Source organism: Oncorhynchus keta, unplaced genomic scaffold, assembly GCF_023373465.1.
Source record: "Oncorhynchus keta strain PuntledgeMale-10-30-2019 unplaced genomic scaffold, Oket_V2 Un_contig_3986_pilon_pilon, whole genome shotgun sequence".
NCBI classification, from domain to species: domain Eukaryota; kingdom Metazoa; phylum Chordata; class Actinopteri; order Salmoniformes; family Salmonidae; genus Oncorhynchus; species Oncorhynchus keta.
The window spans coordinates 69,856-93,184 of NW_026287542.1; the positions used below are offsets into that span (position 1 = coordinate 69,856).

General features: G+C 47.7%; 1 pseudogene; it reads right to left on the reverse strand.

Annotated features, from left to right (window-relative positions):
* LOC127924389 (ryanodine receptor 2-like) overlaps positions 1-23,329 on the reverse strand; it is a 140,053-nt pseudogene that overhangs the window by 64,948 nt on the left and 51,776 nt on the right.

The following is a 23,329-nucleotide window of genomic DNA, read 5'->3' on the forward strand; positions in this document are numbered from 1 at the left end:
GTTCATGAATTTATCACTGCTAAAGTGAAAGTCATCCTCTCTTGGGGAATGCTGCTTTTTAGTTAGCTTTGCCACAGTATCAAAAAGGAATTTCGGATTGTTCTTATTTTCCTCAATTAAGTTAGAAAAATAGGACGATCGAGCAGCAGTAAGGGCTCTTCGGTACTGCACGGTACCGTCCTTCCAAGCTAGTCGGAAGACTTCCAGTTTGGTGTGGCGCCATTTCCGTTCCAATTTTCTGGAAGCTTGCTTCAGAGCTCGGGTATTTTCTGTGTACCAGGGAGCTAGTTTCTTATGAGACATTTTTTTAGTTTTTAGGGGTGCAACTGCATCTAGGGTATTGCGCAAGGTTAAATTGAGATCCTCAGTTAGGTGGTTAACGGATTTTTGTCCTCTGGCGTCCTTGGGTAGGCAGAGGGAGTCTGGAAGGGCATCAAGGAATCTTTGTGTTGTCTGTGAATTTATAGCACGACTTTTGATGTTCCTTGGTTGGGGTCTGAGCAGATTATTTGTTGCAATTGCAAACGTAATAAAATGGTGGTCCGATAGTCCAGGATTATGAGGAAAAACATTAAGATCCACAACATTTATTCCATGGGACAAAACTAGGTCCAGCGTATGACTGTGACAGTGAGTGGGTCCAGAGACATGTTGGACAAAACCCACTGAGTCGATGATGGCTCCAAAAGCCTTTTGAGTGGGTCTGTGGACTTTTCCATGTGAATATTAAAGTCACCAAAGATTAGAATATTATCTGCAATGACTACAAGGTCTGATAGGAATTCAGGGAACTCAGTGAGAAACGCTGTATATGGCCCAGGAGGCCTGTAAACAGTAGCTATAAAAAGTGATTGAGTAGGCTGCATAGATTTCATGACTAGAAGCTCAAAAGACGAAAACGTCATTTTTTTTTTTTTGTAAATTGAAATTTGCTATCGTAAATGTTAGCAACACCTCCGCCTTTGCGGGATGCACGGGGATATGGTCACTAGTGTAGCCAGGAGGTGAGGCCTCATTTAACACAGTAAATTCATCAGGCTTAAGCCATGTTTCAGTCAGGCCAATCACATCAAGATTATGATCAGTGATTAGTTCATTGACTATAATTGCCTTTGAAGTAAGGGATCTAACATTAAGTAGCCCTATTTTGAGATGTGAGGTATCATGATCTCTTTCAGTAATGACAGGAATGGAGGTGGTCTTTATCCTAGTGAGATTGCTAAGGCGAACACCGCCATGTTTAGTTTTGCCCAACCTAGGTCGAGGCACAGACACGGTCTCAATGGTGATAGCTGAGCTGACTACACTGACTATGCTAGTGGCAGACTCCACTATGCTGGCAGGCTGGCTAATAGCCTGCTGCCTGGCCTGCACCCTATTTCATTGTGGAGCTAGAGGAGTTAGAGCCCTGTCTATGTTGGCAGATAAGATGAGAGCACCCCTCCAGCTAGGATGGAGTCCGTCACTCCTCAGCAGGTCAGGCTTGGTCCTGTTTGTGGGTGAGTCCCAGAAAGAGGGCCAATTATCTACAAATTCTATCTTTTGGGAGGGGCAGAAAACAGTTTTCAACCAGCGATTGAGTTGTGAGACTCTGCTGTAGAGCTCATCACTCCCCCTAACTGGGGGGGCCAGAGACAATTACTCGATGCCGACACATCTTTCTAGCTGATATGCACGCAGAAGCTATGTTGCGCTTGGTGATCTCTGACTGTTTCATCCTAACATCGTTGGTGCCGACGTGGATAACAATATCTCTATACTCTCTACACTCGCCAGTTTTAGCTTTAGCCAGCACCATCTTCAGATTAGCCTTAACGTCGGTAGCCCTGCCCCGGGTAAACAGTGTATGATCGCTGGATGATTCGCTTTAAGTCTAATACTGCGGGTAATGGAGTCGCCAATGACTAGAGTTTTCAATTTGTCAGAGCTAATGGTGGGAAGCTTCGGCGTCTCAGACCCCGTAACGGGAGGAGTAGAGACCAGAGAAGACTCGGCCTCTGACACCGACCCGCTGCTTAATGGGGAAAACCGGTTGAAAGTTTCTGTCTGCTGAATGAGCGACACCGGTTGAGCTTTCCTACAGCATTTCCTTCCAGAAACCGTGAGAAAGTTGTCCGGCTGCGGGGACTGTGCCAGGGGATTTATACTACTATCTGCACTTACTGGTGGCACAGACGCTGTTTCATCCTTTCCTACACTGAAATTACCCTTGCCTAACGATTGCGTCTGAAGCTGGGCTTGCAGTACAGCTATCCTCGCCGTAAGGCGAGCACAGCGGCTGCAATTAGAAGGCATCATGTTAATGTTACTACTTAGCTTCGGCTGTTGGAGGTCCTGACGAATCGTGTCCAGATAAAGCGTCCGGAGTGAAAAGTTGAGGAAAAAAATAAATATATGAACGGTAATTAAAAAGTGAAACCCGTAAAGTTGTCAGGTAGCAAAATAGGTTGGCAACAAAACGCACAGCAATTCGAAAACAAGCCTGCAAGTTGTGACCGGAAATGACGTCAATCACGTCAATCCAAGTGAAGCTGATTGAGAGAATGCCAAGAGTGTGCAAAAGGCTTGACTGCTGTTGTCAGCACAGACCGCTAAGATCAATCCTTAAAGACATGGGCTTAAAAAGGTGTGAATGGGTGGAGACAAAGAAGGGCTCTCCAGTAGGTACCAAAACATTCAAAGGCTATTTTCTCAAAAGTGAGTTTACAAGTTTATCAACTTTCAAAGAAAAATTACTCTCCCATAGTTCCTCAACTGAAATGATCTACCATGTTGTAGGTCTGAGTCTCTACTTTTATCCAATGTAAAAAAAAACAACACAATTTCTAAAGGTTCTATATTTGACCGATTTGAGCCGGTCAGTCACAAATGTGATATTTCATTTTTTTTCTATTCTTGTATACATTTGCAAAAAGTTCTAAAAACCTGTTTTTGTTTTGTTATTATGGGGTATTGTGATGTCATTATGAGGTCTTGTGATGTCATTATGAGGTATTGTGATGTCATTATGGGGTATCGTGATGTCATTATGGGGTATTGTGAGGGGGGAAAGAAACAATTTAACCTTTGGGTTAGGGTTTGGGTTAGGGTTTGGGTTTGGGTTAGGGTTAGGGTTAGGGTTTGGGTTAGGGTTAGGGTTAGGGTTTGGGTTAGGGTTAGAGTTAGGGGAGGTGGAGGAAGAAGGCTGTACCTGCTGACATGGTTGACAAGTCGTGTCTGTAGAAGCAGGTCTCTGCCAGGTAGCAGGTTGTCACAGATCAGGTGTTGGTTGGACCGCACCGCCACGCCATGACAGACACACAGAGAACAGAGCACGTCCAGAACCTGTTGGGTTAACACAGAGAACAGACCATGATACAGATCAGATGCTGGTTGGAACAACAACATTCAGAGTGTAGGCTCCATTATTGCCTAATCTGGAACTTAACTTAATGTTGTTTGCTTGGCTTTGCTATTGTCAAACATGGAAACACCAGGCCATTCTACTTATTGATGCTCAACCAACACTACTCACTGGAGAGAAAGTACAGGCCTTTCTACTTATTGATGCTCAACCAACACTACTCACTGGAGAGAAAGTACAGGCCTTTCTACTTATTGATGCCTAACCAACACTACTCACTGGAGAGAAAGTACAGGCCTTTCTACTTATTGATGCTCAACCAACACTACTCACTGGAGAGAAAGTACAGGCCTTTCTACTTATTGATGCTCAACCAACACTACTCACTGGAGAGAAAGTACAGGCCTTTCTACTTACTGATGCTCAACCAACACTACTCACTGGAGAGAAAGTACAGGCCATTCTACTTACTGATGCTCAACCAACACTACTCACTGGAGAGAAAGTACAGGCCTTTCTACTTATTGATGCTCAACCAACACTACTCACTGGAGAGAAAGTACAGGCCATTCTACTTATTGATGCTCAACCAACACTACTCACTGGAGAGAAAGTACAGGCCTTTCTACTTATTGATGCTCAACCAACACTACTCACTGGAGAGAAAGTACAGGCCATTTCAATCATTTAGATGTAGCAACATGACCAAGCCTTTCAGTAATGTCGGTCCATTATAGCAACATGACCAAGCCTTTCAGTAATGTCGGTCCATTATAGCAACATGACCAAGCCTTTCAGTAATGTCGGTCCATTATAGCAACATGACCAAGCCTTTCAGTAATGTCGGTCCATTATAGCAACATGACCAAGCCTTTCAGTAATGTCGGTCCATTATAGCAACATGACCAAGCCTTTCAGTAATGTCGGTCCATTATAGCAACATGACCCAGCCTTTCAGTAATGTCGGTCCATTATAGCAACATGACCAAGCCTTTCAGTAATGTCGGTCCATTATAGCAACATGACCAAGCCTTTCAGTAATGTCGGTCCATTATAGCAACATGACCAAGCCTTTCAGTAATGTCAGTCCATTATAGCAACATGACCAAGCCTTTCAATAATGTCGGTCCATTATAGAAACATGACCAAGCCTTTCAGTAATGTCGGTCCATTATAGCAACATGACCAAGCCTTTCAGTAATGTCGGTCCATTGTAGCAACATGACCAAGCCTTTCAGTAATGTCGGTCCATTATAGCAACATGACCAAGCCTTTCAGTAATGTCGGTCCATTATAGCAACATGACCAAGCCTTTCAGTAATGTCGGTCCATTATAGCAACATGACCAAGCCTTTCAGTAATGTCGGTCCATTATAGCAACATGACCAAGCCTTTCAGTAATGTCGGTCCATTATAGCAACATGACCAAGCCTTTCAGTAATGTCGGTCCATTATAGCAACATGACCAAGCCTTTCAGTAATGTCGGTCCATTAGTTAATCATGTAAAAAACAAGGGGAACATTAAATTATTAAAGTTATTGAGCGCTTAAGTTGTTCGCTTGTGTATTGCGTGAACATCTGTGATATACAGATACATAATTAGATCGATTGCTTCAGATCTCAACTCATCAGCTGAAAAAAATAAACACATCCAAACTAATACCTCTTCTAAAAATCAATAACAGGACTTATGTCTCTGAAATATTGAAACATTACATGAAATATCATGAAAGAGTGGAATGGTAGAGCCGACCCACTGGTGCAATGCGTTGCTCACACATTTATCATCACAATTCATTGTAAAGAAATAATGAATAAACAAATCATAGTGCATTATGTATATAATCTCTGTTAAATACGGAGACTTGATTACACACAGGTGGATTGTATTTATCATCATTAGTCATTTAGGTCAACATTGGATCATTCAGAGATCCTCACTGAACTTCTGGAGAGAGTTTGCTGCACTGAAAGTAAAGGGGCTGAATAATTTTGCACGACCAATTTTTCAGTTTTTGATTTGTTAAAAAGTTTGAAATATCCAATAAATGTCGTTCCACTTCATGATTGTGTCCCACTTGTTGTTGATTCTTCACAAAAAAATACAGTTTTATATATTTATGTTTGAAGCCTGAAATGTGGCAAAAGGTCACAAAGTTCAAGGGGGCCGAATACTTTCGCAAGGCACTGTAGGTACCACCCAGCTAGGAGATCATCCATTATGTATGTCTATAGTATATAAGGAGCTGGTTACCTATAATACCTGGTTTATAGGTAGGTGGTCTCCTCTACCCACCTTGTGGTTATCTATAATACCTGGTTTATAGGTAGGTGGTCTCTACCCACCTTGTGGTTATCTATAATACCTGGTTTATAGGTAGGTGGTCTCCTCTACCCACCTTGTGGTTATCTATAATACCTGGTTTATAGGTAGGTGGTCTCCTCTACCCACCTTGTGGTTATCTATAATACCTGGTTTATAGGTAGGTGGTCTCCTCTACCCACCTTGTGGTTATCTATAATACCTGGTTTATAGGTAGGTGGTCTCCTCTACCCACCTTGTGGTTATCTATAATACCTGGTTTATAGGTAGGTGGTCTCCTCTACCCATCTTGTGGTTATCTATAATACCTGGTTTATAGGTAGGTGGTCTCCTCTACCCACCTTGTGGTTATCTATAATACCTGGTTTATAGGTAGGTGGTCTCCTCTACCCACCTTGTGGTTATCTATAATACCTGGTTTATAGGTAGGAGGTCTCCTCTACCCACCTTGTGGTTATCTATAATACCTGGTTTATAGGTAGGTGGTCTCTACCCACCTTGTGGTTATCTATAATACCTGGTTTATAGGTAGGTGGTCTCCTCTACCCACCTTGTGGTTATCTATAATACCTGGTTTATAGGTAGGTGGTCTCCTCTAGTCTCCTCTACCCACATTGTGGTTATCTATAATACCTGGTTTATAGGTAGGTGGTCTCCTCTAGTCTCCTCTACCCACATTGTGGTTATCTATAATACCTGGTTTATAGGTAGGTGGTCTCCTCTAGTCTCCTCTACCCACCTTGTGGTTATCTATAATACCTGGTTTATAGGTAGGTGGTCTCCTCTAGTCTCCTCTACCCACATTGTGGTTATCTATAATACCTGGTTTATAGGTAGGTGGTCTCCTCTACCCACCTTGTGGTTATCTATAATACCTGGTTTATAGGTAGGTGGTCTCCTCTACCCACCTTGTGGTTATCTATAATACCTGGTTTATAGGTAGGTGGTCTCCTCTACCCACCTTGTGGTTATCTATAATACCTGGTTTATAGGTAGGTGGTCTCCTCTACCCACCTTGTGGTTATCTATAATACCTGGTTTATAGGTAGGTGGTCTCCTCTACCCACCTTGTGGTTATCTATAATACCTGGTTTATAGGTAGGTGGTCTCCTCTACCCACCTTGTGGTTATCTATAATACCTGGTTTATAGGTAGGTGGTCTCTACCCACCTTGTGGTTATCTATAATACCTGGTTTATAGGTAGGTGGTCTCCTCTAGTCTCCTCTACCCACCTTGTGGTTATCTATAATACCTGGTTTATAGGTAGGTGGTCTCCTCTAGTCTCCTCTACCCACATTGTGGTTATCTATAATACCTGGTTTATAGGTAGGTGGTCTCCTCTACCCACCTTGTGGTTATCTATAATACCTGGTTTATAGGTAGGTGGTCTCCTCTACCCACCTTGTGGTTATCTATAATACCTGGTTTATAGGTAGGTGGTCTCCTCTAGTCTCCTCTACCCACATTGTGGTTACCTATAATACCTGGTGTATAGGTAGGTGGTCTCCTCTACCCACCTTGTGGTTATCTATAATACCTGGTTTATAGGTAGGTGGTCTCCTCTACCCACCTTGTGGTTATCTATAATACCTGGTTTATAGGTAGGTGGTCTCCTCTACCCACCTTGTGGTTATCTATAATACCTGGTTTATAGGTAGGTGGTCTCCTCTACCCACCTTGTGGTTATCTATAATACCTGGTTTATAGGTAGGTGGTCTCCTCTACCCACCTTGTGGTTATCTATAATACCTGGTTTATAGGTAGGTGGTCTCCTCTACCCACCTTGTGGTTATCTATAATACCTGGTTTATAGGTAGGTGGTCTCCTCTACCCACCTTGTGGTTATCTATAATACCTGGTTTATAGGTAGGTGGTCTCCTCTACCCACCTTGTGGTTATCTATAATACCTGGTTTATAGGTAGGTGGTCTCCTCTAGTCTCCTCTACCCACCTTGTGGTTATCTATAATACCTGGTTTATAGGTAGGTGGTCTCCTCTAGTCTCCTCTACCCACCTTGTGGTTATCTATAATACCTGGTTTATAGGTAGGTGGTCTCTACCCACCTTGTGGTTATCTATAATACCTGGTTTATAGGTAGGTGGTCTCCTCTAGTCTCCTCTACCCACCTTGTGGTTGCGTCCATGTTTGTCTAGCAGAGAGATGATTGACTTGATGTGTCCCTCCTTGATGATGTTCAGAGCTTCAGGACTCTCCACCAGGACACAGTGAAGGACCTCCAAGATACCTGAACACAACCAGCACAGAGTTAGTATCACACCAACACACTACTAACTTAAATGAACTGTCCCTTGATGATGATGAGAGCTTCAGTACTCTCCACCAGGACACAGTGAAGGACCTCCAGGACATATGGAGAACGGAATTACAAAACCCCAACAAACAGGATTCCTGAATGCCAGATGAGTTATAAACACCAACAAACAGGATCCCTGAATGCCAGACCAGTTATAAACACCAACAAACAGGATCCCTGAATGCCAGACGAGTTATAAACACCAACAAACAGGATCCCTGAATGCCAGACGAGATGTAAACACCAACAAACAGGATCCCTGAATGCCAGACGAGATGTAAACACCAACAAACAGGATCCCTGAATGCCAGACGAGATGTAAACACCAACAAACAGGATCCCTGAATGCCAGACGAGTTATAAACACCAACAAACAGGATCCCTGAATGCCAGACGAGATGTAAACACCAACACAGTTATTTCGCCAGGACACAGTGCAGAACCTCCATCTATAGGCATTTGTTTGTTGTTTCAAAACATCTCCTGAAAACATTGTGAAACAGTGTTGTTTGATGAAGGCATTGTCTGTATAGTTTTATATATCAGCCTATACTAGCCTATACCAGCCTATACTAGCCTATACCAGCCTATACTAGCCTATACCAGCCTATACCAGCCTATACTAGCCTATACCAGCCTATACCAGCCTATACTAGCCTATACTAGCCTATACCAGCCTATACCAGCCTATACCAGCCTATACCAGCCTATACTAGCCTATACCAGCCTATACCAGCCTATACTAGCCTATACCAGCCTATACTAGCCTATACCAGCCTATACTAACCTATACTAGCCTATACCAGCCTATACTAACCTATACTAGCCTATACCAGCCTATACTAACCTATACTAGCCTATACCAGCCTATACTAACCTATACTAGCCTATACCAGCCTATACTAACCTATACTAGCCTATACCAGCATATACTAGCCTATACCAGCCTATACTAGCCTATACCAGCCTATACTAGCCTATACCAGCCTATACCAGCCTATACTAGCCTATACTAGCCCATACCAGCCTATACTAGCCTATACTAACCTATACTAGCCTATACCAGCCTATACTAGCCTATACTAACCTATACTAGCCTATACCAGCCTATACTAACCTATACCAGCCTATACTAACCTATACTAGCCTATACCAGCCTATACTAACCTATACTAGCCTATACCAGCCTATACTAGCCTATACTAGCCCATACCAGCCTATACTAGCCTATACTAACCTATACCAGCCTATACCAGCCTATACTAGCCTATACTAACCTATACTAGCCTATACTAACCTATACTAGCCTATACTAACCTATACCAGCCTATACTAACCTATACTAGCCTATACTAGCCTATACCAGCCTATACTAGCCTATACTAGCCTATACTAGCCTATACCAGCCTATACTAGCCTATACCAGCCTATACTAACCTATACTAGCCTATACCAGCCTATACTAACCTATACTAGCCTATACCAGCCTATACTAGCCTATACTAGCCCATACCAGCCTATACTAGCCTATACTAACCTATACTAGCCTATACCAGCCTATACTAGCCTATACTAACCTATACCAGCCTATACCAGCCTATACCAGCCTATACTAGCCTATACCAGCCTATACCAGCCTATACTAGCCTATACCAGCCTATACCAGCCTATACTAGCCTATACCAGCCTATACCAGCCTATACTAGCCTATACTAGCCTATACCAGCCTATACTAGCCTATACCAGCCTATACTAACCTATACTAGCCTATACCAGCCTATACTAACCTATACCAGCCTATACTAGCCTATACCAGCCTATACTAACCTATACTAGCCTATACCAGCCTATACTAGCCTATACCAGCCTATACTAGCCTATACCAGCCTATACTAACCTATACTAGCCTATACCAGCCTATACTAGCCTATACTAGCCCATACCAGCCTATACTAGCGTATACTAACCTATACTAGCCTATACCAGCCTATACTAGCCTATACTAACCTATACTAGCCTATACCAGCCTATACTAACCTATACCAGCCTATACTAACCTATACTAGCCTATACCAGCCTATACTAACCTATACTAGCCTATACCAGCCTATACTAGCCTATACTAGCCCATACCAGTCTATACTAGCCTATACTAACCTATACTAGCCTATACCAGCCTATACTAGCCTATACTAACCTATACTAGCCTATACTAACCTATACTAGCCTATACTAACCTATACCAGCCTATACTAACCTATACTAGCCTATACTAGCCTATACCAGCCTATACTAGCCTATACTAGCCTATACTAGCCTATACCAGCCTATACTAGCCTATACCAGCCTATACTAACCTATACTAGCCTATACCAGCCTATACTAACCTATACTAGCCTATACCAGCCTATACTAGCTTATACTAGCCCATACCAGCCTATACTAGCCTATACTAACCTATACTAGCCTATACCAGCCTATACTAGCCTATACTAACCTATACTAGCCTATACCAGCCTATACCAGCCTATACCAGCCTATACCAGCCTATACTAGCCTATACCAGCCTATACCAGCCTATACTAGCCTATACCAGCCTATACCAGCCTATACTAGCCTATACCAGCCTATACCAGCCTATACTAGCCTATACTAGCCTATACCAGCCTATACTAGCCTATACCAGCCTATACTAACCTATACTAGCCTATACCAGCCTATACTAACCTATACTAGCCTATACTAGCCTATACTAGCCCATACCAGTCTATACTAGCCTATACTAACCTATACTAGCCTATACCAGCCTATACTAGCCTATACTAACCTATACTAACCTATACTAGCCTATACTAACCTATACCAGCCTATACTAACCTATACTAGCCTATACTAGCCTATACCAGCCTATACTAGCCTATACTAGCCTATACTAGCCTATACCAGCCTATACTAGCCTATACCAGCCTATACTAACCTATACTAGCCTATACCAGCCTATACTAACGTATACTAGCCTATACCAGCCTATACTAGCCTATACTAGCCCATACCAGCCTATACTAGCCTATACTAACCTATACTAGCCTATACCAGCCTATACTAGCCTATACTAACCTATACTAGCCTATACCAGCCTATACCAGCCTATACCAGCCTATACCAGCCTATACTAGCCTATACCAGCCTATACCAGCCTATACTAGCCTATACCAGCCTATACCAGCCTATACTAGCCTATACCAGCCTATACCAGCCTATACTAGCCTATACTAGCCTATACCAGCCTATACTAGCCTATACCAGCCTATACTAACCTATACTAGCCTATACCAGCCTATACTAACCTATACTAGCCTATACTAGCCTATACTAGCCCATACCAGCCTATACTAGCCTATACTAACCTATACTAGCCTATACCAGCCTATACTAGCCTATACTAACCTATACTAGCCTATACCAGCCTATACTAGCCTATACTAGCCTATACCAGCCTATACTAGCCTATACTAGCCTATACCAGCCTATACTAACCTATACTAGCCTATACCAGCCTATACTAACCTATACTAGTTTATACAAGCCTATATAGCCTATACAAGTTTATACTAGCCTATACCAGCCTATACCAGCCTATACCAGCCTATACCAGCCTATACTAGCCTATACTAGCCTATACAAGCCTATACTAGCCTATACAAGCCTATACTAGCCTATACCAGCCTATAACAGCCTATACCAGCCTATACTAGCCTAAACTAGCCTATACCAGCCTATACTAGCCTCGTTTTGGCAGGAAATACTGTGTTACCAGGGAGAAAATTGATTTATTCTCAGGTTGGGACATTTGTAAAATACCAGGAAAGTACTCAACCCTAGACCCTCCTCACTGCACCAGTCATCTCTAATTCACCTCTCCTCGTGGTCAAACCAACCCTAGACCCTCCTCACTGTACCAGTCATCTCTAATTCACCGCTCCTCGTGGTCAAACCAACCCTAGACCCTCCTCACTGCACCAGTCATCTCTAATTCACCGCTCCTCGTGGTCAAACCAACCCTAGACCCTCCTCCCTGCACCAGTCATCTCTAATTCACCTCTCCTCGTGGTCAAACCAACCCTAGACCCTCCTCACTGCACCAGTCATCTCTAATTCACCTCTCCTCGTGGTCAAACCAACCCTAGACCCTCGTCACTGCACCAGTCATCTCTAATTCACCTCTACTCGTGGTCAAACCAACCCTAGACCCTCCTCGCTGCACCAGTCATCTCTAATTCACCACTCCTCGTGGTCAAACCAACCCTCCTCACTGCACCAGTCATCTCTAATTCACCGCTCCTCGTGGTCAAACCAACCCTAGACCCTCCTCACTGCACCAGTCATCTCTAATTCACCGCTCCTCGTGGTCAAACCAACCCTAGACCCTCCTCACTGCACCAGTCATCTCTAATTCACCGCTCCTCGTGGTCAAACCAACCCTAGACCCTCCTCACTGCACCAGTCATCTCTAATTCACCTCTCCTCGTGGTCAAACCAACCCTAGACCCTCCTCACTGCACCAGTCATCTCTAATTCACCTCTCCTCGTCTTCAAACCAACCCTAGACCCTCCTCACTGCACCAGTCATCTCTAATTCACCGCTCCTCGTGGTCAAACCAACCCTAGACCCTCCTCACTGCACCAGTCATCTCTAATTCACCTCTCCTCGTGGTCAAACCAACCCTAGACCCTCCTCACTGCACCAGTCATCTCTAATTCACCTCTCCTCATGGTCAAACCAACCCTAGACCCTCCTCACTGCACCAGACATCTCTAATTCACCTCTCCTCGTGGTCAAACCAACCCTAGACCCTCCTCACTGCACCAGTCATCTCTAATTCACCTCTCCTCGTGGTCAAACCAACCCTAGACCCTCCTCACTGCACCAGTCATCTCTAATTCACCTCTCCTCGTGGTCAAACCAACCCTAGACCCTCCTCACTGCACCAGTCATCTCTAATTCACCGTTCCTCGTGGTCAAACCAACCCTAGACCCTCCTCACTGCACCAGTCATCTCTAATTCACCTCTCCTCGTGGTCAAACCAACCCTAGACCCTCCTCACTGCACCAGACATCTCTAATTCACCGTTCCTCGTGGTCAAACCAACCCTAGACCCTCCTCACTGCACCAGTCATCTCTAATTCACCTCTCCTCGTGGTCAAACCAACCCTAGACCCTCCTCACTGCACCAGTCATCTCTAATTCACCGCTCCTCGTGGTCAAACCAACCCTAGACCCTCCTCACTGCACCAGTCATCTCTAATTCACCTCTCCTCATGGTCAAACCAACCCTAGACCCTCCTCACTGCACCAGTCATCTCTAATTCACCGCTCCTCATGGTCAAACCAACCCTAGACCCTCCTCACTGCACCAGTCATCTCTAATTCACCTCTCCTCGTGGTCAAACCAACCCTAGACCCTCCTCACTGCACCAGTCATCTCTAATTCACCGCTCCTCGTGGTCAAACCAACCCTAGACCCTCCTCCCTGCACCAGTCATCTCTAATTCACCTCTCCTCGTGGTCAAACCAACCCTCCTCACTGCACCAGTCATCTCTAATTCACCTCTCCTCGTGGTCAAACCAACCCTCGACCCTCCTCACTGCACCAGTCATCTCTAATTCACCACTCCTCGTGGTCAAACCAACCCTAGACCCTCCTCACTGCACCAGTCATCTCTAATTCACCTCTCCTCGTGGTCAAACCAACCTAGACCCTCCTCACTGCACCAGTCATCTCTAATTCACCGCTCCTCGTGGTCAAACCAACCCTAGACCCTCCTCACTGCACCAGTCATCTCTAATTCACCGCTCCTCGTGGTCAAACCAACCCTAGACCCTCCTCCCTGCACCAGTCATCTCTAATTCACCTCTCCTCGTGGTCAAACCAACCCTAGACCCTCCTCACTGCACCAGTCATCTCTAATTCACCTCTCCTCATGGTCAAACCAACCCTAGACCCTCCTCACTGCACCAGTCATCTCTAATTCACCTCTCCTCATGGTCAAACCAACCCTAGACCCTCCTCACTGCACCAGTCATCTCTAATTCACCTCTCCTCGTGGTCAAACCAACCCTAGACCCTCCTCACTGCACCAGTCATCTCTAATTCACCTCTCCTCGTGGTCAAACCAACCCTAGACCCTCCTCACTGCACCCAGTCATCTCTAATTCACCGCTCCTCGTGGTCAAACCAACCCTAGACCCTCCTCACTGCACCCAGTCATCTCTAATTCACCGCTCCTCGTGGTCAAACCAACCCTAGACCCTCCTCACTGCACCAGTCATCTCTAATTCACCGCTCCTCGTGGTCAAACCAACCCTAGACCCTCCTCACTGCACCAGTCATCTCTAATTCACCGCTCCTCGTGTTCAAACCAACCCTAGACCCTCCTCACTGCACCAGTCATCTCTAATTCACCTCTCCTCGTGGTCAAACCAACCCTAGACCCTCCTCACTGCACCAGTCATCTCTAATTCACCACTCCTCGTGGTCAAACCAACCCTAGACCCTCCTCACTGCACCAGTCATCTCTAATTCACCTCTCCTCGTGGTCAAACCAACCCTAGACCCTCCTCACTGCACCAGTCATCTCTAATTCACCGTTCCTCGTGGTCAAACCAACCCTAGACCCTCCTCACTGCACCAGTCATCTCTAATTCACCGCTCCTCGTGGTCAAACCAACCCTAGACCCTCCTCACTGCACCAGTCATCTCTAATTCACCTCTCCTCGTGGTCAAACCAACCCTAGACCCTCCTCACTGCACCAGTCATCTCTAATTCACCTCTCCTCGTGGTCAAACCAACCCTAGACCCTCCTCACTGCACCAGTCATCTCTAATTCACCTCTCCTCGTGGTCAAACCAACCCTAGACCCTCCTCACTGCCCCAGTCATCTCTAATTCACCTCTCCTCGTGGTCAAACCAACCCTAGACCCTCCTCACTGCACCAGTCATCTCTAATTCACCTCTCCTCGTGGTCAAACCAACCCTAGACCCTCCTCACTGCCCCAGTCATCTCTAATTCACCTCTCCTCGTGGTCAAACCAACCCTAGACCCTCCTCCCTGCACCAGTCATCTCTAATTCACCGCTCCTCGTGGTCAAACCAACCCTAGACCCTCCTCACTGCACCAGTCATCTCTAATTCACCGCTCCTCGTGGTCAAACCAACCCTAGACCCTCCTCACTGCACCAGTCATCTCTAATTCACCTCTCCTCGTGGTCAAACCAACCCTAGACCCTCCTCCCTGCACCAGTCATCTCTAATTCACCGCTCCTCGTGGTCAAACCAACCCTAGACCCTCCTCACTGCACCAGTCATCTCTAATTCACCTCTCCTCGTGGTCAAACCAACCCTAGACCCTCCTCACTGCACCAGTCATCTCTAATTCACCTCTCCTCGTGGTCAAACCAACCCTAGACCCTCCTCACTGCACCAGTCATCTCTAATTCACCGCTCCTCGTGGTCAAACCAACCCTAGACCCTCCTCACTGCACCAGTCATCTCTAATTCACCTCTCCTCGTGGTCAAACCAACCCTAGACCCTCCTCACTGCACCAGTCATCTCTAATTCACCGCTCCTCGTGGTCAAACCAACCCTAGACCCTCCTCACTGCACCAGTCATCTCTAATTCACCTCTCCTCGTGGTCAAACCAACCCTAGACCCTCCTCACTGCACCAGTCATCTCTAATTCACCTCTCCTCGTGGTCAAACCAACCCTAGACCCTCCTCACTGCACCAGTCATCTCTAATTCACCGCTCCTCGTGGTCAAACCAACCCTAGACCCTCCTCACTGCACCAGTCATCTCTAATTCACCGCTCCTCGTGTTCAAACCAACCCTAGACCCTCCTCACTGCACCAGTCATCTCTAATTCACCTCTCCTCGTGGTCAAACCAACCCTAGACCCTCCTCACTGCACCAGTCATCTCTAATTCACCTCTCCTCGTGGTCAAACCAACCCTAGACCCTCCTCACTGCACCAGTCATCTCTAATTCACCTCTCCTCGTGGTCAAACCGACCCTGGACCCTCCTCACTGCACCAGTCATCTCTAATTCACCTCTCCTCGTGGTCAAACCAACCCTAGACCCTCCTCACTGCACCAGTCATCTCTAATTCACCACTCCTCATGGTCAAACCAACCCTAGACCCTCCTCACTGCACCAGTCATCTCTAATTCACCACTCCTCGTGGTCAAACCAACCCTAGACCCTCCTCACTGCACCAGTCATCTCTAATTCATCTCTCCTCGTGGTCAAACCAACCCTAGACCCTCCTCACTGCACCAGTCATCTCTAATTCACCTCTCCTCGTGGTCAAACCAACCCTAGACCCTCCTCACTGCACCAGTCATCTCTAATTCACCGTTCCTCGTGGTCAAACCAACCCTAGAACCTCCTCACTGCACCAGTCATCTCTAATTCACCTCTCCCCGTGGTCAAACCAACCCTAGACCCTCCTCACTGCACCAGTCATCTCTAATTCACCTCTCCTCGTGGTCAAACCAACCCTAGACCCTCCTCCCTGCACCAGTCATCTCTAATTCACCTCTCCTCGTGGTCAAACCAACCCTAGACCCTCCTCACTGCACCAGTCATCTCTAATTCACCTCTCCTCGTGGTCAAACCAACCCTAGACCCTCCTCACTGCACCAGTCATCTCTAATTCACCTCTCCTCGTGGTCAAACCAACCCTAGACCCTCCTCCCTGCACCAGTCATCTCTAATTCACCTCTCCTCGTGGTCAAACCAACCCTAGACCCTCCTCACTGCACCAGTCATCTCTAATTCACCTCTCCTCGTGGTCAAACCAACCCTAGACCCTCCTCACTGCACCAGTCATCTCTAATTCACCTCTCCTCGTGGTCAAACCAACCCTAGACCCTCCTCCCTGCACCAGTCATCTCTAATTCACCTCTCCTCGTGGTCAAACCAACCCTAGACCCTCTTCACTGCACCAGTCATCTCTAATTCACCCCTCCTCGTGGTCAAACCAACCCTAGACCCTCCTCCCTGCACCAGTCATCTCTAATTCACCGCTCCTCGTTGGTCAAACCAACCCTAGACCCTCCTCACTGCACCAGTCATCTCTAATTCACCTCTCCTCATGGTCAAACCAACCCTAGACCCTCCTCACTGCACCAGTCATCTCTAATTCACCTCTCCTCGTGGTCAAACCAACCCTAGACCCTCCTCACTGCACCAGTCATCTCTAATTCACCTCTCCTCGTGGTCAAACCAACCCTAGACCCTCCTCACTGCACCAGTCATCTCTAATTCACCTCTCCTCGTGGTCAAACCAACCCTAGACCCTCCTCACTGCACCAGTCATCTCTAATTCACCACTCCTCGTGGTCAAACCAACCCTAGACCCTCCTCACTGCACCAGTCATCTCTAATTCACCGCTCCTCGTGGTCAAACCAACCCTAGACCCTCCTCACTGCACCAGTCATCTCTAATTCACCGCTCCTCGTGGTCAAACCAACCCTAGACCCTCCTCACTGCACCAGTCATCTCTAATTCACCTCTCCTCGTGGTCAAACCAACCCTAGACCCTCCTCACTGCACCAGTCATCTCTAATTCACCACTCCTCGTGGTCAAACCAACCCTAGACCCTCCTCACTGCACCAGTCATCTCTAATTCACCACTCCTCGTGGTCAAACCAACCCTAGACCCTCCTCACTGCACCAGTCATCTCTAATTCACCACTCCTCGTGGTCAAACCAACCCTAGACCCTCCTCACTGCACCAGTCATCTCTAATTCACCGCTCCTCGTGGTCAAACCAACCCTAGACCCTCCTCACTGCACCAGTCATCTCTAATTCACCACTCCTCGTGGTCAAACCAACCCTAGACCCTCCTCACTGCACCAGTCATCTCTAATTCACCGCTCCTCGTGGTCAAACCAACCCTAGACCCTCCTCCCTGCACCAGTCATCTCTAATTCACCTCTCCTCGTGGTCAAAACCAACCCTAGACCCTCCTCACTGCACCAGACATCTCTAATTCACCTCTCCTCGCGGTCAAACCAACCCTAGACCCTCCTCACTGCACCAGTCATCTCTAATTCACCTCTCCTCGTGGTCAAACCAACCCTAGACCCTCCTCACTGCACCAGTCATCTCTAATTCACCTCTCCTCGTGGTCAAACCAACCCTAGACCCTCCTCACTGCACCAGTCATCTCTAATTCACTCTCCTCGTGGTCAAACCAACCCTAGACCCTCCTCACTGCACCAGACATCTCTAATTCACCTCTCCTCGTGGTCAAACCAACCCTAGACCCTCCTCACTGCACCAGTCATCTCTAATTCACCGCTCCTCGTGGTCAAACCAACCCTAGACCCTCCTCACTGCACCAGTCATCTCTAATTCACAGCTCCTCGTGGTCAAACCAACCTCGACCCTCCTCACTGCACCAGTCATCTCTAATTCACCGCTCCTCGTGGTCAAACCAACCCTAGACCCTCCTCACTGCACCAGTCATCTCTAATTCACCTCTCCTCGTGGTCAAACCAACCCTAGACCCTCCTCACTGCACCAGTCATCTCTAATTCACCGCTCCTCGTGGTCAAACCAACCCTAGACCCTCCTCACTGCACCAGTCATCTCTAATTCACAGCTCCTCGTGGTCAAACCAACCCTCGACCCTCCTCACTGCACCAGTCATCTCTAATTCACCTCTCCTCGTGGTCAAACCAACCCTAGACCCTCCTCACTGCACCAGTCATCTCTAATTCACCGCTCCTCGTGGTCAAACCAACCCTAGACCCTCCTCACTGCACCAGTCATCTCTAATTCACCGTTCCTCGTGGTCAAACCAACCCTAGAACCTCCTCACTGCACCAGTCATCTCTAATTCACCTCTCCCCGTGGTCAAACCAACCCTAGACCCTCCTCACTGCACCAGTCATCTCTAATTCACCCCTCCTCGTGGTCAAACCAACCCTAGACCCTCCTCCCTGCACCAGTCATCTCTAATTCACCTCTCCTCGTGGTCAAACCAACCCTAGACCCTCCTCACTGCACCAGTCATCTCTAATTCACCTCTCCTCGTGGTCAAACCAACCCTAGACCCTCCTCACTGCACCAGTCATCTCTAATTCACCTCTCCTCGTGGTCAAACCAACCCTAGACCCTCCTCCCTGCACCAGTCATCTCTAATTCACCTCTCCTCGTGGTCAAACCAACCCTAGACCCTCCTCACTGCACCAGTCATCTCTAATTCACCTCTCCTCGTGGTCAAACCAACCCTAGACCCTCCTCACTGCACCAGTCATCTCTAATTCACCTCTCCTCGTGGTCAAACCAACCCTAGACCCTCCTCACTGCACCAGTCATCTCTAATTCACCTCTCCTCGTGGTCAAACCAACCCTAGACCCTCCTCACTGCACCAGTCATCTCTAATTCACCTCTCCTCGTCTCCAAACCAACCCTAGACCCTCCTCCCTGCACCAGTCATCTCTAATTCACCGCTCCTCGTGGTCAAACCAACCCTAGACCCTCCTCACTGCACCAGTCATCTCTAATTCACCTCTCCTCTTGGTCAAACCAACCCTAGACCCTCCTCACTGCACCAGTCATCTCTAATTCACCTCTCCTCGTGGTCAAACCAACCCTAGACCCTCCTCACTGCACCAGTCATCTCTAATTCACCGCTCCTCGTGGTCAAACCAACCCTAGACCCTCCTCACTGCACCAGTCATCTCTAATTCACCTCTCCTCGTGGTCAAACCAACCCTAGACCCTCCTCACTGCACCAGTCATCTCTAATTCACCTCTCCTCGTGGTCAAACCAACCCTAGACCCTCCTCACTGCACCAGTCATCTCTAATTCACCACTCCTCGTGGTCAAACCAACCCTAGACCCTCCTCACTGCACCAGTCATCTCTAATTCACCGCTCCTCGTGGTCAAACCAACCCTAGACCCTCCTCACTGCACCAGTCATCTCTAATTCACCGCTCCTCGTGGTCAAACCAACCCTAGACCCTCCTCACTGCACCAGTCATCTCTAATTCACCTCTCCTCGTGGTCAAACCAACCCTAGACCCTCCTCACTGCACCAGTCATCTCTAATTCACCACTCCTCGTGGTCAAACCAACCCTAGACCCTCCTCACTGCACCAGTCATCTCTAATTCACCTCTCCTCGTGGTCAAACCAACCCTAGACCCTCCTCACTGCACCAGTCATCTCTAATTCACCACTCCTCGTGGTCAAACCAACCCTAGACCCTCCTCACTGCACCAGTCATCTCTAATTCACCACTCCTCGTGGTCAAACCAACCCTAGACCCTCCTCACTGCACCAGTCATCTCTAATTCACCGCTCCTCGTGGTCAAACCAACCCTAGACCCTCCTCACTGCACCAGTCATCTCTAATTCACCTCTCCTCGTGGTCAAACCAACCCTAGACCCTCCTCACTGCACCAGTCATCTCTAATTCACCGCTCCTCGTGGTCAAACCAACCCTAGACCCTCCTCCCTGCACCAGTCATCTCTAATTCACCTCTCCTCGTGGTCAAAACCAACCCTAGACCCTCCTCACTGCACCAGACATCTCTAATTCACCTCTCCTCGCGGTCAAACCAACCCTAGACCCTCCTCACTGCACCAGTCATCTCTAATTCACCTCTCCTCGTGGTCAAACCAACCCTAGACCCTCCTCACTGCACCAGTCATCTCTAATTCACCTCTCCTCGTGGTCAAACCAACCCTAGACCCTCCTCACTGCACCAGTCATCTCTAATTCACCACTCCTCGTGGTCAAACCAACCTTAGACCCTCCTCACTGCACCAGTCATCTCTAATTCACCGCTCCTCATTGGTCAAACCAACCCTAGACCCTCCTCACTGCACCAGTCATCTCTAATTCACCACTCCTCGTGGTCAAACCAACCTTAGACCCTCCTCACTGCACCAGTCATCTCTAATTCACCGCTCCTCATTGGTCAAACCAACCCTAGACCCTCCTCCCTGCACCAGTCATCTCTAATTCACCACTCCTCGTGGTCAAACCAACCCTAGACCCTCCTCACTGCACCAGTCATCTCTAATTCACCACTCCTCATTGGTCAAACCAACCCTAGACCCTCCTCCCTGCACCAGTCATCTCTAATTCACCTCTCCTCGTGGTCAAACCAACCCTAGACCCTCCTCACTGCACCAGTCATCTCTAATTCACCACTCCTCGTGGTCAAACCAACCCTAGACCCTCCTCACTGCACCAGTCATCTCTAATTCACCACTCCTCGTGGTCAAACCAACCCTAGACCCTCCTCACTGCACCAGTCATCTCTAATTCACCGCTCCTCGTGGTCAAACCAACCCTAGACCCTCCTCACTGCACCAGTCATCTCTAATTCACCGCTCCTCGTGGTCAAACCAACCCTAGACCCTCCTCACTGCACCAGTCATCTCTAACTCACCTCTCCTCGTTGGTCAAACCAACCCCTAGACCCTCCTCACTGCACCAGTCATCTCTAATTCACCGCTCCTCGTGGTCAAACCAACCCTAGACCCTCCTCACTGCACCAGTCATCTCTAATTCACCTCTCCTCGTGGTCAAACCAACCCTAGACCCTCCTCACTGCACCAGTCATCTATAATTCACCTCTCCTCGTGGTCAAACCAACCCTAGACCCTCCTCACTGCACCAGTCATCTCTAATTCACCTCTCCTCGTTGGTCAAACCAACCCTAGACCCTCCTCACTGCACCCAGTCATCTCTAATTCACCTCTCCTCGTGGTCAAACCAACCCTAGACCCTCCTCCCTGCACCAGTCATCTCTAATTCACCTCTCCTCGTTGGTCAAACCAACCCTAGACCCTCCTCACTGCACCAGTCATCTCTAACTCACCTCTCCTCGTGGTCAAACCAACCCTAGACCCTCCTCACTGCACCAGTCATCTCTAATTCACCGCTCCTCATGGTCAAACCAACCCTAGACCCTCCTCCCTGCACCAGTCATCTCTAATTCACCTCTCCTCGTGGTCAAACCAACCCTAGACCCTCCTCACTGCACCAGTCATCTCTAATTCACCTCTCCTCGTGGTCAAACCAACCCTAGACCCTCCTCACTGCACCAGTCATCTCTAATTCACCTCTCCTCGTGGTCAAACCAACCCTAGACCCTCCTCACTGCACCCAGTCATCTCTAATTCACCGCTCCTCGTGGTCAAACCAACCCTAGACCCTCCTCACTGCACCAGTCATCTCTAATTCACCTCTCCTCGCGGTCAAACCAACCCTAGACCCTCCTCACTGCACCAGTCATCTCTAATTCACCTCTCCTCATGGTCAAACCAACCCTAGACCCCCCTCACTGCACCAGTCATCTCTAATTCACCCCTCCTCGTGGTCAAACCAACCCTAGACCCTCCTCACTGCACCAGTCATCTCTAATTCACCTCTCCTCGTGGTCAAACCAACCCTAGACCCTCCTCCCTGCACCAGTCATCTCTAATTCACCGCTCCTCGTGGTCAAACCAACCCTAGACCCTCCTCACTGCACCAGTCATCTCTAATTCACCGTTCCTCGTGGTCAAACCAACCCTAGACCCTCCTCACTGCACCAGTCATCTCTAATTCACCTCTCCTCGTGGTCAAACCAACCCTAGACCCTCCTCCCTGCACCAGTCATCTCTAATTCACCTCTCCTCGTGGTCAAACCAACCCTAGACCCTCCTCACTGCACCAGTCATCTCTAATTCACCTCTCCTCGTGGTCAAACCAACCCTAGACCCTCCTCACTGCACCAGTCATCTCTAATTCACCTCTCTTCGTGGTCAAACCAACCCTAGACCCTCCTCACTGCACCAGTCATCTCTAATTCACCTCTCCTCGTGGTCAAACCAACCCTAGACCCTCCTCACTGCACCAGTCATCTCTAATTCACCTCTCCTCGTGGTCAAACCAACCCTAGACCCTCCTCACTGCACCAGTCATCTCTAATTCACCGCTCCTTGTGGTCAAACCAACCCTAGACCCTCCTCACTGCACCAGTCATCTCTAATTCACCGCTCCTCGTGGTCAAACCAACCCTAGACCCTCCTCACTGCACCAGTCATCTCTAATTCACCACTCCTCGTGGTCAAACCAACCCTAGACCCTCCTCACTGCACCAGTCATCTCTAATTCACCTCTCCTCGTGGTCAAACCAACCCTAGACCCTCCTCACTGCACCAGTCATCTCTAATTCACCGCTCCTCGCGGTCAAACCAACCCTAGACCCTCCTCACTGCACCAGTCATCTCTAATTCACCTCTCCTCGTGGTCAAACCAACCCTA